At 36.6% G+C, this 13,339-nt stretch overlaps 1 protein-coding gene across 1 annotated transcript in view; it reads left to right on the top strand.

Moving 5' to 3' along the window:
- The first annotated feature begins 328 nt into the window (after nt 1-328).
- Nucleotides 329-13,339, top strand: part of APBA2 (amyloid beta precursor protein binding family A member 2) — a 281,698-nt gene continuing 268,687 nt past the window's right edge. The window contains exon 1 of the mRNA XM_074236214.1: nt 329-8,281. The gene's annotated coding sequence lies outside the window, so the exon portion shown is untranslated. The remainder of the gene's footprint in view (nt 8,282-13,339) is intronic.

The following is a 13,339-nucleotide window of genomic DNA, read 5'->3' as shown; positions in this document are numbered from 1 at the left end:
TCTTGGAGGTGGGAGTAGGCTGCTCTGGTTTGTCACTTGGATGTGTCGCCTGGAAAGGGGGTGGCGGCGGCGGTGGGGGTGTCGGGTGTTTAGAGCGCTGCCTGCTGCATGCACGCAGGGGATGGATTTCAGAGAATGTTCTTGACTGGTACGGAACAGCCTTCCTTTCTTCCTCTATTGTGGTAGAGAGTGTGGTGGGGTGAGTGGTCAGTAGGAGGTGGGGGGGGGGGGGCGAGAGCGCAAACAAGCCTGGCTGCTTTTGCATCTTCTTCATGTCTAGAGGAGTGGGAAAGGTCCGTATCCCAGAAGGGCGCTTTCTGCTCCTTTCTTGCTTTGGAAGTCTTTTATTGTGGTATGTTGGGGGGGGGCTTTTACACTTCTCCGCCCTCCCCTCCTGTTTTTCTCCCTTGTCTTTTTGAATAAGTAAATGTCTTCTAGAGGGTCATTTTCTTTAGATTATCGGATGCTGTGCTTTAAAAATAAGTGTCATATCCATTTGCATCTATTGTGCTCTGCAGGATAGCTGGAAGTTCATTTTCCTTAATGCACTTGAAGATGCCATAAAAGTCCCCATGTAACTCAGCACCTCTCTGAGTTTGTATTTATCTCTAGATTTTCATGCCTCTAGTGTAGCAACTGAATTACATCTTTTGATCTTCCCTTTCCCCCTATATAATGAGGTCTGAAGGGAAAAGTAACCTAATTAAAAATCATACCTATCACTTTTTTCCTTGGGAGAAACAGTATAACAAATTTGAATATTCATTTTTGGGACCAGGTATAGCTTGACTCAATGAAAAAGGATTCTGATATTATTACAGAGAAGAAGGGTGCTGTATGCGGGTGCTGAATGTTCAAGAGGGAGGAATCGGCATGCTATTATCTTAAACAGCTGACTGGTTGTGCTTTCTTGTTTATGAAGTTGACTTTTCTCTGGTCGTGATTACATCCTGACAAGGACATAAAAGATATATTCTGATAAAAACAACCCCATCTTCCCCCAGCTTTCCTAGTACTTCTGGCTGCAGAAGGACATACTTTTGTAATCCAGTTTGATTGTTTTCTGTTAAATCTACCATTTAAAACCAATGTTTTAAATGATGAAATGCAAAATCCTAAAAGACAAAAAATCTCACCATGTCTTTAAAATAACTTTTTAAGTTTATTTCTTGTGGTTTTAGCTTTTTTTTTTTCAGAGAATAGACTTGTCATCTGAATAGCACACTGAGAAGAGAGCTAAAAAAATAGATTTGGAGAGCAGTGTTTGCGCATAAATGTTGTTGTTGATATTTCAGGCATAGTATCAGTTTTATTAGCTGTTAATTATGCTGAGCCTTAGTCTTGACCTGTTTTTGCTTTCATAAATAATGATTGCTTGAATAGTCTGTGATTTCTAGGGGAAGCACAAAAAGTAAACATTTGTAATTATATAGTTCCCTTATCCTGGAAAACAAAATATAATATCAAAGTGGTGATATAATTTTAAAATATGTTTACATGTGAATGATAATTTTGATGCTGTGCAGGAGTTGATGCCTTAGGTCACTTGTCTGTCCTGTTCTCCCCTCCCCCTTTCCGAGCTTTTTTTCTTTTGTGAGGTTCTAGCAATCATTTTCTACCAGGGGCTTGGGGGTTTAAAAAGGAAAACTTTTCTTGAAATTCAAACTTCTCGTTCTACCTGGGAAGTTCTGAGAATTATATATATTGTTCCCTATTGTCATCCCTTTGGGTTAAAAACAGTCTTCTACATGAAGCAGCAGCTGCTTTTTACAGTGTTTTTGTTATTATCTGGGGATGAAAAGAGGGAGCTGTTTTTCTTATTTTCCATCTTGTCCCTCTTGTGTCCTCCTGTTTCCTCCACCCTCATTCCCTGCCCCCCAGACTGCAGATTTGAGTTTACTTGGCTGTGACTTCTGGAGACTTTTTTGAGGCAGTATTGAGAATGCAGTCTGTCACGTGACCTCTTTGATGCTTTGAATGTCACTAATTCCATTTCTGTGCTAAGAAACCTATGAGAGAGTGGAATAAATATTCAAAGGACCTGATGGAGAGAGAAGTCAGGCAGAAAGTTACAAGAAGGTATTAAATCTGTCTTGACTCAGGACGAAAATGTCCAATTTATTAGGAAATGAGTTTTAGCTCGCTGTTTTTCAGTTTTACCTTTCTTCATTTAGAGCTTAACTCAGGTATGATTAATAAGCTTCTGAAAGAAATTCTTTCTAGTATTTGATGACCTGAAGAATCAAGTTAGGTTTATATAAAGTCATTAAATGATATTGAGATGCAGGAATTACTTGTTGACTAAGCCTTATAGGTATTCAAATGGAATTATTTATTAGCCACAGTAATTACCTCCTGATTGACTTTATATTTCAAAAGAGTTGTGCTTGGGCTCCTAGGAATAAATACCTTATCATATACTGTGTGAGTAGATTTTATCAGGTCCTGGAGAAGAGAAGGATTTCTGAAGATGGATTAATTAACTTCCAACAGATTTTTCATGTTTACAGTGTTATTTTTCTAATAGAATGACCAAGGCAATCTGTCCATGAATTAAGTATGAATTCCTGGTCTAGGTGAATATTAAAACTGGAATTCCTTTAACATTTTCAATGGAGTTTTTAAATTTAAAATTTCACAGGAATAATTGGTGGGGATGGATTGTGAAGTCGAATAGCATAAATGCCTGACTTGTCAACTGAACTTTAAAAAAAATGTTAAGTAAAAATAAAAGATAATTGTAAAAAAGTTCATCACACCCTCTAGAAACTAAGATATTGTGCTAAAACACTTTTAGCTTTTCCTAGACACAACTGAAGAACTTGGAGGAAAAACACATTTGCTGGTGGTGTTGCCATCAGGTTGAGCTTTGTTTAAATTGGGGTGTTGTGCAAGTTGTGTTTGCCTCTAGAATAAGGGTGAAAATCTGGGGGTCTCACTGTAATGGATATATTTTAACAAATAAACTAGCAGAACTGTAACTAAGGAAGGTTAACCAAATCTTTATCCTGGAATTAAACCTCAGAAAGTGTAACTGAGTTAGGACTTAGTGAGAATAATTAAGTAGAATAGAAAGCTACTACATGGTGCTTCTTCCTCTCCCCAGCCTCTCCACTACTCAGTAGTGCTCCTCCTTAGCAAAACCCTGGTCTACCTCTATTCCTTTTCCCTAGTAATCTGAAATTCTGGTGCTTCAATACAGTGCTACTAGCCTCCAAAAGAGCTATTGTTAACAACATTTTTTGTTGTTGTTTTTGTTGGGGGGTTTTGCAAGGCAAATGGGGTTAAGTGACTTGCCCAAAGTCACACAGCTAGGTAATTTAAGTTTCTGAGGCTGGATTTGAACTCTGGTCCTCCTGACTCCAGGGCTGGTGCTCTATCCACTGCGCCACCTAGCTCCTCCTATTGTTAATAATATTGCTGTCTAAGTCAGACTGCTCTTCTTTATATTGGTCTCAGGGTGGGCTCAGGATTGAGGTGGAAAAAGTCAGATATTTGTCTTTATCACTTTAGAGAGTCATAGTCCTTTATTATTGACTTTATATTAGGAACAAGATCCTTAATGATATTCTTTTTAAATACTCATAAATGATATTGCAGTAATCTAGGGGATTCTTTTTCTCATTTTATGGATTGGGAAATTGACCCCCCCAATCTCTAGGTGTTCAAGGCGCCTCAAAAAGTTAGTGTCAGAGTCTACAATTTAGTTGACCTAATTTCTACTCTACCCCTTTGTTAACTTCAGTGCAGGGATTGGGCATTGGCAAGCTATGACAAGTTTGCCAAATGCAGGTGATTTTTAGAAGACTCTGGTGACAGTGTTTGCTGAGGGCTACCAGGGCCCCAGCTAGGAGGTGAAATTATATTTGGCACTTCTCAATTCTTTCTGTGCTATTCTTTGGCTTTCCCACTGAAGCAGTTTCACAAAAAATGTGAATTTGAGGCTACATTTTACAGTGGAAAGTGTTGGTCTCTTAGTCAGCAGAGACCTGGGTTCAAATATTGACTCAGATCTAGGGCAAGCTACTGAAACTTTGAGTCTTAATTTCATCCTCTATAGAGTAGGGATAGTAATATTAAAATTAACCATTTCATAGGGTTGTAAGGAAAGTGATTTCCCTGTAAACCTGAATAATACATAAATATGAGTTATTATATTTTAAATGATCTGTCCATCATAACTGGGAAAGGGTTAGAGATCATGTCTACTACATCTGCCTAAGCTCTTGGCCCCAGATTTATTTTGTATCCAGAGGTTCTCAAACTTTTTGGTCGCAGGACCCTTTTACATCCTTAAGAATTATTGAAGACCCTCCAAAAGGATTAAGTGAATTATATCCATTGATAATTTATCATCTTAGAACCTATCATCTAGGAACAGCTAGGTAATACAGTGGTTAGAGCACCAGTCCTGGAGTCAGGAGGACCTGAGTTCAAATTTGACTTCAGACACTTAATAATGTCCTAGCTGTATGACCTTGGGTAAGTCACTTAACCACGTTGCCTTAAATAAATAAAATTTTTTTAAAAACCCACAGATCTAGTCCAACCCTCTCATTTTACACTTGAGGAACATGGAGCTTAGAAGTAGTAAGTAAATTATTCAAAGTCATTCAGGTAATAAAGGAAAGACTTCCTCTCATTGCTATATAAAGTTTTCCTTTTCCTCATCATAATAGCAATAATATTTATAAAGCATTTTAAGGTTTGCCAAAGCATTGATATACATTGTTTGATCCTGAACAAATCTGCAAAGTAAGTTTTACTGTTATCCCCATTTCAAGATGAGAGAATTGCCATTGAGAAAGGTTAAGTGATTACTCATGGTCACATGACTATATAAGTGTCTGAAGGAAGACTGAAACTCAGGTTTTCCTAGGTCTAGAGTCTAACATTCTGTCTACTATGCCATCTATCTGCCTCCCTATATGATCTCTTTATTATTAATTTATTTTAATTATTAATTATTTTAATTAATTAATCCTCAGGGGATGGTTGAATTTTTTTTAAATTTTAAAAAGTTATATTACTTTTGTATCTAGATATACCATTCCCATTCTTCCCTACTAAGCAAATCATCCCCTAAAACAAAGAATAGAAAAAAAAGGATTATTAACTTAAAAAACCCAATATGAATCTTAGATTTATTTCCCATTTTTTCTCATTATATATCTTTCTATATGCTATCTCATATTCTCCAGTTAGTATTCTGAAATGGCTACCTTATCAGTAGACTGAGGGGTTGCAGGGTATCTTAGTGGATAGAGAGTCTAGGATTTGATGTCAGGAAGATCTGGGTTTGAATACTGCCTCTGATAGTTATTAGCTATGTCTTCTTTGGGCTGTCATTGATGGTCTGAGTCTTAGTTTCTTCTTTTGTAAAAGGAGCATATTACTATCCATATAACCCACTCTATAATTCTTGTGAAGCTCTAATAAGAATACCAATAAAGTGCTTTGCACATTTTCAAGCTCTTTCTATCAGACTTCCATAGGTAAAGTTGGTCATTGAGCTGATTTTAGTGTCAGGTTCTATTTTTCATAACAGAATGGGAAAGAGTATGAGAAGCTATTTTTAATTATGCCTAAACCAACTCTTTTGACCTGGCTCCTCTGACTTTCTTTTCCTGACCACAGTGGAATTGTTACATGGAGCTATTTCAGACAGCCTTAATTATCTGCATACAAATTTATAGATTACAGGAATACTTGAAAGATCTGAGATCTCATTAGTACAGGGAACTTTTCTACCATGGTAGATAGCACTTTGGCTATGACTTAGGAGATATGTTCTAGGGAGTTGCTTGGATCACATAAGGGTTAAATGACTTGCTACATAGTAAGTGTTAGAGTTGGAGTTTGAATCAGTCTTTATGTCTCCAAACCAGTCTTATTTTCCTCATTAAATTACACTGCCTCTGAATTTATGGATTATTCAGAATAAACTTTTGTTGTTTTCTGCTTTCCAGAGTACTTATGGATATTTCTCATTGTCATGAGCTAGTATATAATTATGCAAAAAATTAAAAATATTAACTGAAATAGAATATAATTAGGAAAGGTTAATCTGCTGAAGAATGGGCATGCTAATGTAAATGATTAAAGAAAACCATCTCTGTTTTCCTTCAGTAGAGTATTCCAGTGTTTCATTCTGGCATGAAGGTGGTCTTTGATTCTGAAATACCATGCAACAAGAATGTGAACTCTGGGATATTTTGCCAAGCTAGAAATATTTTGGATATAGTCATAGTGATGGCTTGCCTGTCATTTGAAGATTAACTCAATTAGATCAGGAATGGTTTTTTACTAGAGGGTTGGCCATCAGGTGGTGAAGATTTTCCTCTGTTCCCCAAATCATGAAGACCATCCACCAAGGTTGTCTTGTCTTGTCTGGTTGTGAGATTTATCAGTGTAGGGAGAACTCACACTGATTCAATCATATTTATTTAGCTAGAGATTTGACTATGCTATTTTGGGACAATTTGTCTGACTATTTAGCTGGTTAATTAAAATTTGACAATAAGTGGATCTGAAATTAGCTCTGGCATGTTGAGTAATCATAGCTGTATCATATCACCAGACTTACTCTTCTTTTCCCTGCCACACACCTGGACCATAGAATTTTAAGAGCTGGAAGGAACTTTAGAGATCATTTAGTTCAACTTGTCTAATCATAACTAAAGAAACTAAAGCCCTGAACGGTTAGGTGATTTGCCTGAGGTTAATTAAACATTAATTAAATGCATATAAAGACTAGAACCCAAATCTTTTTCTTAGGCCTAATGCTTCTTAGTATAGATAGCCTATTTTCCTAGCCAAAGCAAAGAATTACATGCAAAGGGGATTTGGCTTGAGGTCAGCTTGACCCAGTGGAGTTTTACTCTAAGTAGTGTTTTCACTGTCTTGAGGTTAAAGATTAAGTTTGTCTGGGAAAATACACAAATCAAGGGAAGTTGTAATGACTCTTGACTTGTAATTAATATCACAACATGGAGGACAGGAATAGTTAAAAACATTTAATGTTTTTTAGTTAAAAAAATAGATAGGTATCATCCTCCCCCAAAATGTGTCATCAGTGGACTAAGCATAGACACAGCTAGAGAAATTGTAAGGAGAAGCATATAGACAGGAAATGTGCATATGGACTATGTACATGTAGGTAAACTAGCATCTCCAGTACTACATGCTTCCAAGTAGCTGAGGCTCCATGGTGGTATGACAGGATCATAGATTTAAGAGTCTAACCCTGTTAATTTATACATTAGGAAATAGAAACTCAGGGAAATTGCGTGAATTGCTCTGGGTTACTCTGTGTTTAAGGTGGAGGCAAATACAGGTCTTGCTGATTCCAGTGTCATGTGGTGCCTTCATATGGGTCTGATCCCTCTGTTCATGCAGCATATGGCTCTTGCCAAGTGGTATTCTAATGGTTTTTGGACTGCTACTTAGATACTAGTTCAGTGTTCACTGTTAGGGGTTTCTCTGTGAATATCTACTGAGCTTCTCTCTTCTATCAGCTTCTGATTTGGATGTCTTCTAGGCACCTGCTGGCCATCTCAACTTTTTCCTGCTAGGAAGTCTTTCTATTATAAGGGTAAGTTGATATCTCCTTAGTCATAGTCAGATTTAGGAACTAACATCATAGCCCTGCAAAGCGTGTCTCTAGGTTAAGATTAAATCTGTGTTTTGAATTTGATTTTGTTCTACTAAGAGAGTCCATCCTTATCCCAGACTGATAGCTACCTTAGAGTCAGAAGGTCTTTGCAACTCCCACTTAATTTCTTGTTGTAAAAACCATACCTTTTATGAATAATTTCTGAAACTGTCATTTCAAGGAAAAACTGAGGCATTCCCTCTGCTCCCTTTGCTCAGATTCCCCATCCCTGAAAGCACTATTGGTCTTCCAAGCAGATTAAAAAAATGGGGATGGAGGGCAGGAGAACTCTTCTTTTCTAAGTGGATTTGTGTGGAACATTCATCTCAATGCTTTGTTCTGATAGAGGTGTTCCAGAACTGTGATTTCATATCTGTAAAGTCACTCTACCAATGCAGTAGCAGCACATCATCTGTAACTTTCTGAGGAGTTAGATGACTTCTCCATTAGCACAATTCTTTTCTTTTTTAGCCAGGGTTTTACTATATTTGAAGTAACTGCTTCTTCACTCTGATGACTTTCTCAGTATTTGTGTCTCTCTCTTGAGACTTTGTCTCTGATCCCTCTTGGATGTCATGTCTTCTACTGGTCAAGTAGCTCCCCATCAAAGCTACATGGCCACAGGAGGTAAGAAAAAAGAGAAAAATTCCCTTTCACCCCTGATGGAATCTTTTACATAAACAACTTCTGAATTGCAATCTCATCCACTGGAAGATAAGCCTAAGGTTGAGTTATTTAAAACCCCTAGAAGGGTCACTAATTTGTTTGTTTAACCAATTGAGTTGCTGCTTTCTAGATTCTTTTGGTAATACCAGGTATGGTCAAATTCCTTTTATGGTTTCCACTTCTTTTAAAACCTTGTGATTATGTAAGAGCTTTCTGGTGGTGGTAGTGGGATAGAGGTCAATCAAACATCAATTCTCTTGTGTAAGCATTTCAAATTTCATTATAATATATCACTTTCCCCTAATTACTGTTATATTGACTTCAAAATAGTTAATTTTTCATTGTACAAAAGTCAGTTGGGAGAAGACATGTGGAAATCAGTGTAAGAAAAGAATTAAAGCAATTATCCAGAAAATATATATTTTTTTAAAAGTCCACACATAGGGACAAGAGCTATTCTGGAAAAGCTGCTTCTATCTTACCATTCTCCTGCAAATTATCAGAGGAACTTCCTCTGTTCTCTGCTATTCATGATCTGGAAATCCTTAACTCAAATATGTGACATAATCTGTGACAAATGAGTAACAACTCATATGAAAATGTTATTGTCCTCTATTATGAAGATGATGTTTGTATTGTGTGTGTGTGTGTGTGTGTGTGTGTGTGTGTGTGTGTGTGTCTGAAAAAAATTGTGATGCAGTTTAATTCTTTCATGAATGTGCCTGTTCATTAGAAAGGTAAAAAAGTGATGTCTGTAGAAACTTTATCCTGAGATATGATTGTGTAATGGTGGGAAGCCCTATTTTTTTCAGAAGGTAGGTGCTGTGGTGCCAAGAGCTTTGCCAACAACCTATGATAAGTCAGATAATGTAGGATTTTTGGAAGAACTTTCAGTGTAGTATGGGGGTCTTTCACAATAGATACTAGAGGATTCCTTGAAAGTGAGGGGGTCTAATCTAGTGTCATCTTCTGTAGACTGTCTAGTTTCTCTAAGTATCTTACCTTTTAAGCCTTTGTAGTCAAATTCTTCAGGAAGAAAAGAATTCATTGTAGCATGATTCCATATTGACAAGGTATCCGACCTAATAGATCTTTGCTACTGTCAAAGAGTCAGCCCAAGAGTCTTTGTAAATAATTAACTAAGCCCCAAAGATTGCAGGATAAAGGTCCTAATGTATTACCTTGTCATTTAAGACCTCATATGATCTGACCCCAATAACTCTTTCCAACCTTATTTCCACTATATATGTGCTTTCTCTGCTCAAGCCTGACTGGTCTTAGTTTCTCCTGAATAAGTCATGCTTATGTACCTCCTAAGCCTTTGATTATGTCTATGATATGTTTTTCTAACACTAGGCATCTTTTTTACCTTCCTACCTCCTGATCTGAATCTGAACCATCAGAGCCTACCTTAAATTCCAGCTCTTCTGTGAAGCCTTCCATGGTAATACCTGTTCTCAAACATCCCCTTACCCTCTGAGCATCTTATAGCATTTCTTCTATGTTCTTCCCACATAGCACTCATTCCTGAGGGCAGGAGCAATTTCATTTTTTAAAAAATTAGTATTCTCAGCACTTAGAACAGTTCTTTGCACATCAAGAACACTTAATGCATGCTCTTTGATTGATTATTTGCCTTGCATTTGCATCATAGCTTTAGAGCTGGACAGGAATTTAGAGGTCATCTGAATACATGTTGTTCCTCTGTGTACTGTCCTTGAAAGCAATTACTGTGTTTTATATCTCTTTATGTCTTCTATGGCCCAGGACACAATGCCAAGCACATAGGAGTTTGATAAATGTTGATTGTTTGACAAATTCATCATTTTATGGCTACAACTTTGGTGTAGAGCTATTATTATTTATCTCTCTGCTCCTGCCTCATGGTCTACTTGACATTGTCGGTCCAAATGAGTGGGCCCTTCTCTGTAACTGGCCAGGAATGTTCTCATTCTGTTATAACAGTAGTCATTGTTATACTGCTTCACTATAAGCTGCTAAGCAGCATGTCAGAAGATCCTAGGTCTTGAACATGAAACAATCTCAGAGACTAACTAGTCCAGATGATAAAACTATGTTCTCTCATACAGAATTTACAAAACACTTTCTTCATAGCAACAGGGGGGGATTCAGTACTGTGGAAAGAGTATTGACTCTATAGGAAGAGCATGGGAGGTCAAATGCTAGCTCTGATGCCTGTTCCTATGCATCCTTGGGCAAGTTGATTAATAGCTGATAAAATAACAATAGCTAGCATTTATATAATACTTTAAGATTTCACAAAACACTTAAAATAGTAATTCATATTATCCTCGTAACAACCCTATAAAGTCAGTACAATTATTATCCCCATTTTACAGATAAGGAAACTGAGGTAGACAGGGGTTAAACGATTTCCTTATGGTTCCATGGTGACCAAGTGATGATACTAATCATTTTCCTGATACCAAGTGAAGCATTCTATCCCCCCATGCCAACTAGCTGCCTATTAACTTATTGGGTCTCAGTTTCTTTATTTGTAGCTTGAGGGGGCTGATCTAGATCACATCTAGGGATCTTCTTTTTCTATTCTAGATCTATTATCCTATAAACTCAGTTAACCAATGTAAGGATAATTATTATTAAAATGCACTGCTCATGTTACCCTATTGTTATGTAGGTGGAAAGTAAAGCCCACTTGGTCACAGCAATTGTTTCTGTTTTGGTCAGAAACCCTGAGGATCTTCCCCTTCCAGGTTGATTTTTTTTTAACTAGGCAAAAGGAGCTATTCTTTGCCTCATTTCTTGCCTAATCTTAATCACTTAATGGGCATTGTCTTAGTCAAACAGATCTGTTTAAGTCATTAATTTAAAAAGGCCAAGGATTTCCACTTCATTAAGGGATAGCCCTAAGTCATCCTGATCCATATCTGTCTACTGGACTCAGTTCTAAGGAGAAAATGCTCCACAATTCTCCATTTAAATCCAGTTTACTTGCCTGGCTTGGCATGGTCCTCTTAGAGAATGAAGGACAAACATCAACAACCACTACAACCCTGCTGTCGCAAGAATTAGGACTGTAAATCATAGGATTGTGAAGCTAAAATAAGTAAAGTGAGTTATAAACCTTAAAGAATTACATAAACATTTACTTTTATTATGAGCTCTCATTATTAGCTATCATCCCCAATTTGTATGAGAAAATGGTACCTTAGAGAGTTTGTGACTTGCAATGGGTCTCAGTTAAAAACTGTGGCAGTAAAGCTCAAATATGGGTTTTCTCTCATATCATGCTAACACTCTCCATCTAAAGAGTTGGACTCTGCTAAATGGAAAAGGAGTGACCTGTCTCTTTTTTTCCTGTTCTGTCTTTCCTATCTTCTCTTTACAATTGCTACAACCATTAAACACATTCAGCCCTTTGCTTGTACATAGTTTCAATGCATTTTGCTTATGCACTGTTTAATAACATTTTGTCATGTCTGACTTTGATTTATCCTTCTGCTTCGTTATTGTCTTAGATTGCAAGGACCTACAGAGAATCTATTCACTTGGCTCTGTTCAGTATTGTTCTACTCAGTTCCCAAGCAGGTGTTGAAAAAAATACTTTTGATTATGGTGGTACTGAAAATGAATTATTAAAATCAATAAATAATCCCAAACCTTACTATTGATTTCAATTTTCTCTCAAGCAAAAGAATCTCTTGGTTGGACATTAATCAATTTTTTTTTCTTTGTACTTTTCCTTTGTTTGGGAGTTTAGTTTAAAAGTTTTCAAAGAGGAGAGAAAAACTGAGGAATAGGAAAAGTAAATGACTGATTAAAGATAAGAGTGTGACAGTGACAGAAACAAAACTAATACTTATATGTTCTGTTTTGTAACTTACCAGGACATTCAAAGTAAAATATCCATGACTGTTAAGCCCAAGGAAAAGTCAAAAGTTGGCTCCTTGCTGCTTTATTTAACATCTCACTCAAATTGCCTTTAGCTTGGGGAAACACTCTTGAAAACTTTGTTTAAACCAGGATTAAGCCTGAACAAAATGACTTGGTGTTTTTTTTAACTACTATCTGTTTACTGGTGAGATAGGATGATCACCAACAAGCAGGAGTCTGTATTCATGGAGTAGCTTTCTTTATGTGGACCATCAACTGTTTAACCAAAAGAAACTCAATCATCCTCGTCCTGGGTTTATCATCATGAAAAATGTGAGTATACACATTATGTGAATCTCATACATAGCGCATTTCTATTCTCTAAGTAGTTGGACATTCTAGGTGATGTTTTATTCTTTTAAATTCAGCTTTTATTGTTTATTTTTGTTTAGGCAATTGACTAACTCATAGGAGACACTACTTACATGTTAGGGCATCTTCTTTATCCATAGAACACCTGGAAATGTGAATTAAATTCTTGTGAAGATATTTTCATGAAAGGAAGAAAAGTGATTTAAGATAGAAAAAAATGAAAGGTTATCCAAGATAACCTGGTATAGAAACAAACACAGAAATGGAACTGGAATAATAATTCACATTTCTACAACACTTTTAAAAGGGTACAAAAATGTCATAACATTTGTAACATAGGTAGTACAATTTACAGTTTATGAGCTTGAAATTCAATGATAAGTATATAGTATATATTGTAGCCATCAAAGTCAAGAGATAGAGTAAAAGATTTTTTTCCCTTCCCGGAATCAGAATCAGTGACTTGGAGACTAGTGGTAGTTTGGGAACTGGACTAGATAATATCAGCAGGTCCATATCTTTAATTCTATCTATATGCCTGCTCCCTCTAAGGAAGCAATCACAATCTATCCATGGCCCTCTTTCCTATGTAATGCTTTTCCTTTCATAAATTCACCATAGGAGATCCCCTTAATTTGCCCTGAGCTTTCTTCACTTTCTCTTGACATTGCAAGGATAACTGTTGAGTATATAGGCTTTTTTATGGTTCTTCCTCACTTTTGCTATTTGACCAGACCATTCTTTTTTGTCAATTATACTTTGATTTTATGATACCCTTTAGTCTGTTTTTTT

Source organism: Macrotis lagotis, chromosome 4, assembly GCF_037893015.1.
Source record: "Macrotis lagotis isolate mMagLag1 chromosome 4, bilby.v1.9.chrom.fasta, whole genome shotgun sequence".
In the NCBI taxonomy this organism is placed as follows: Eukaryota; Metazoa; Chordata; class Mammalia; order Peramelemorphia; family Peramelidae; genus Macrotis; species Macrotis lagotis.
Note: the sequence above shows the minus strand (reverse complement) of the source record. Positions and strands in the feature narration are given on the sequence as shown.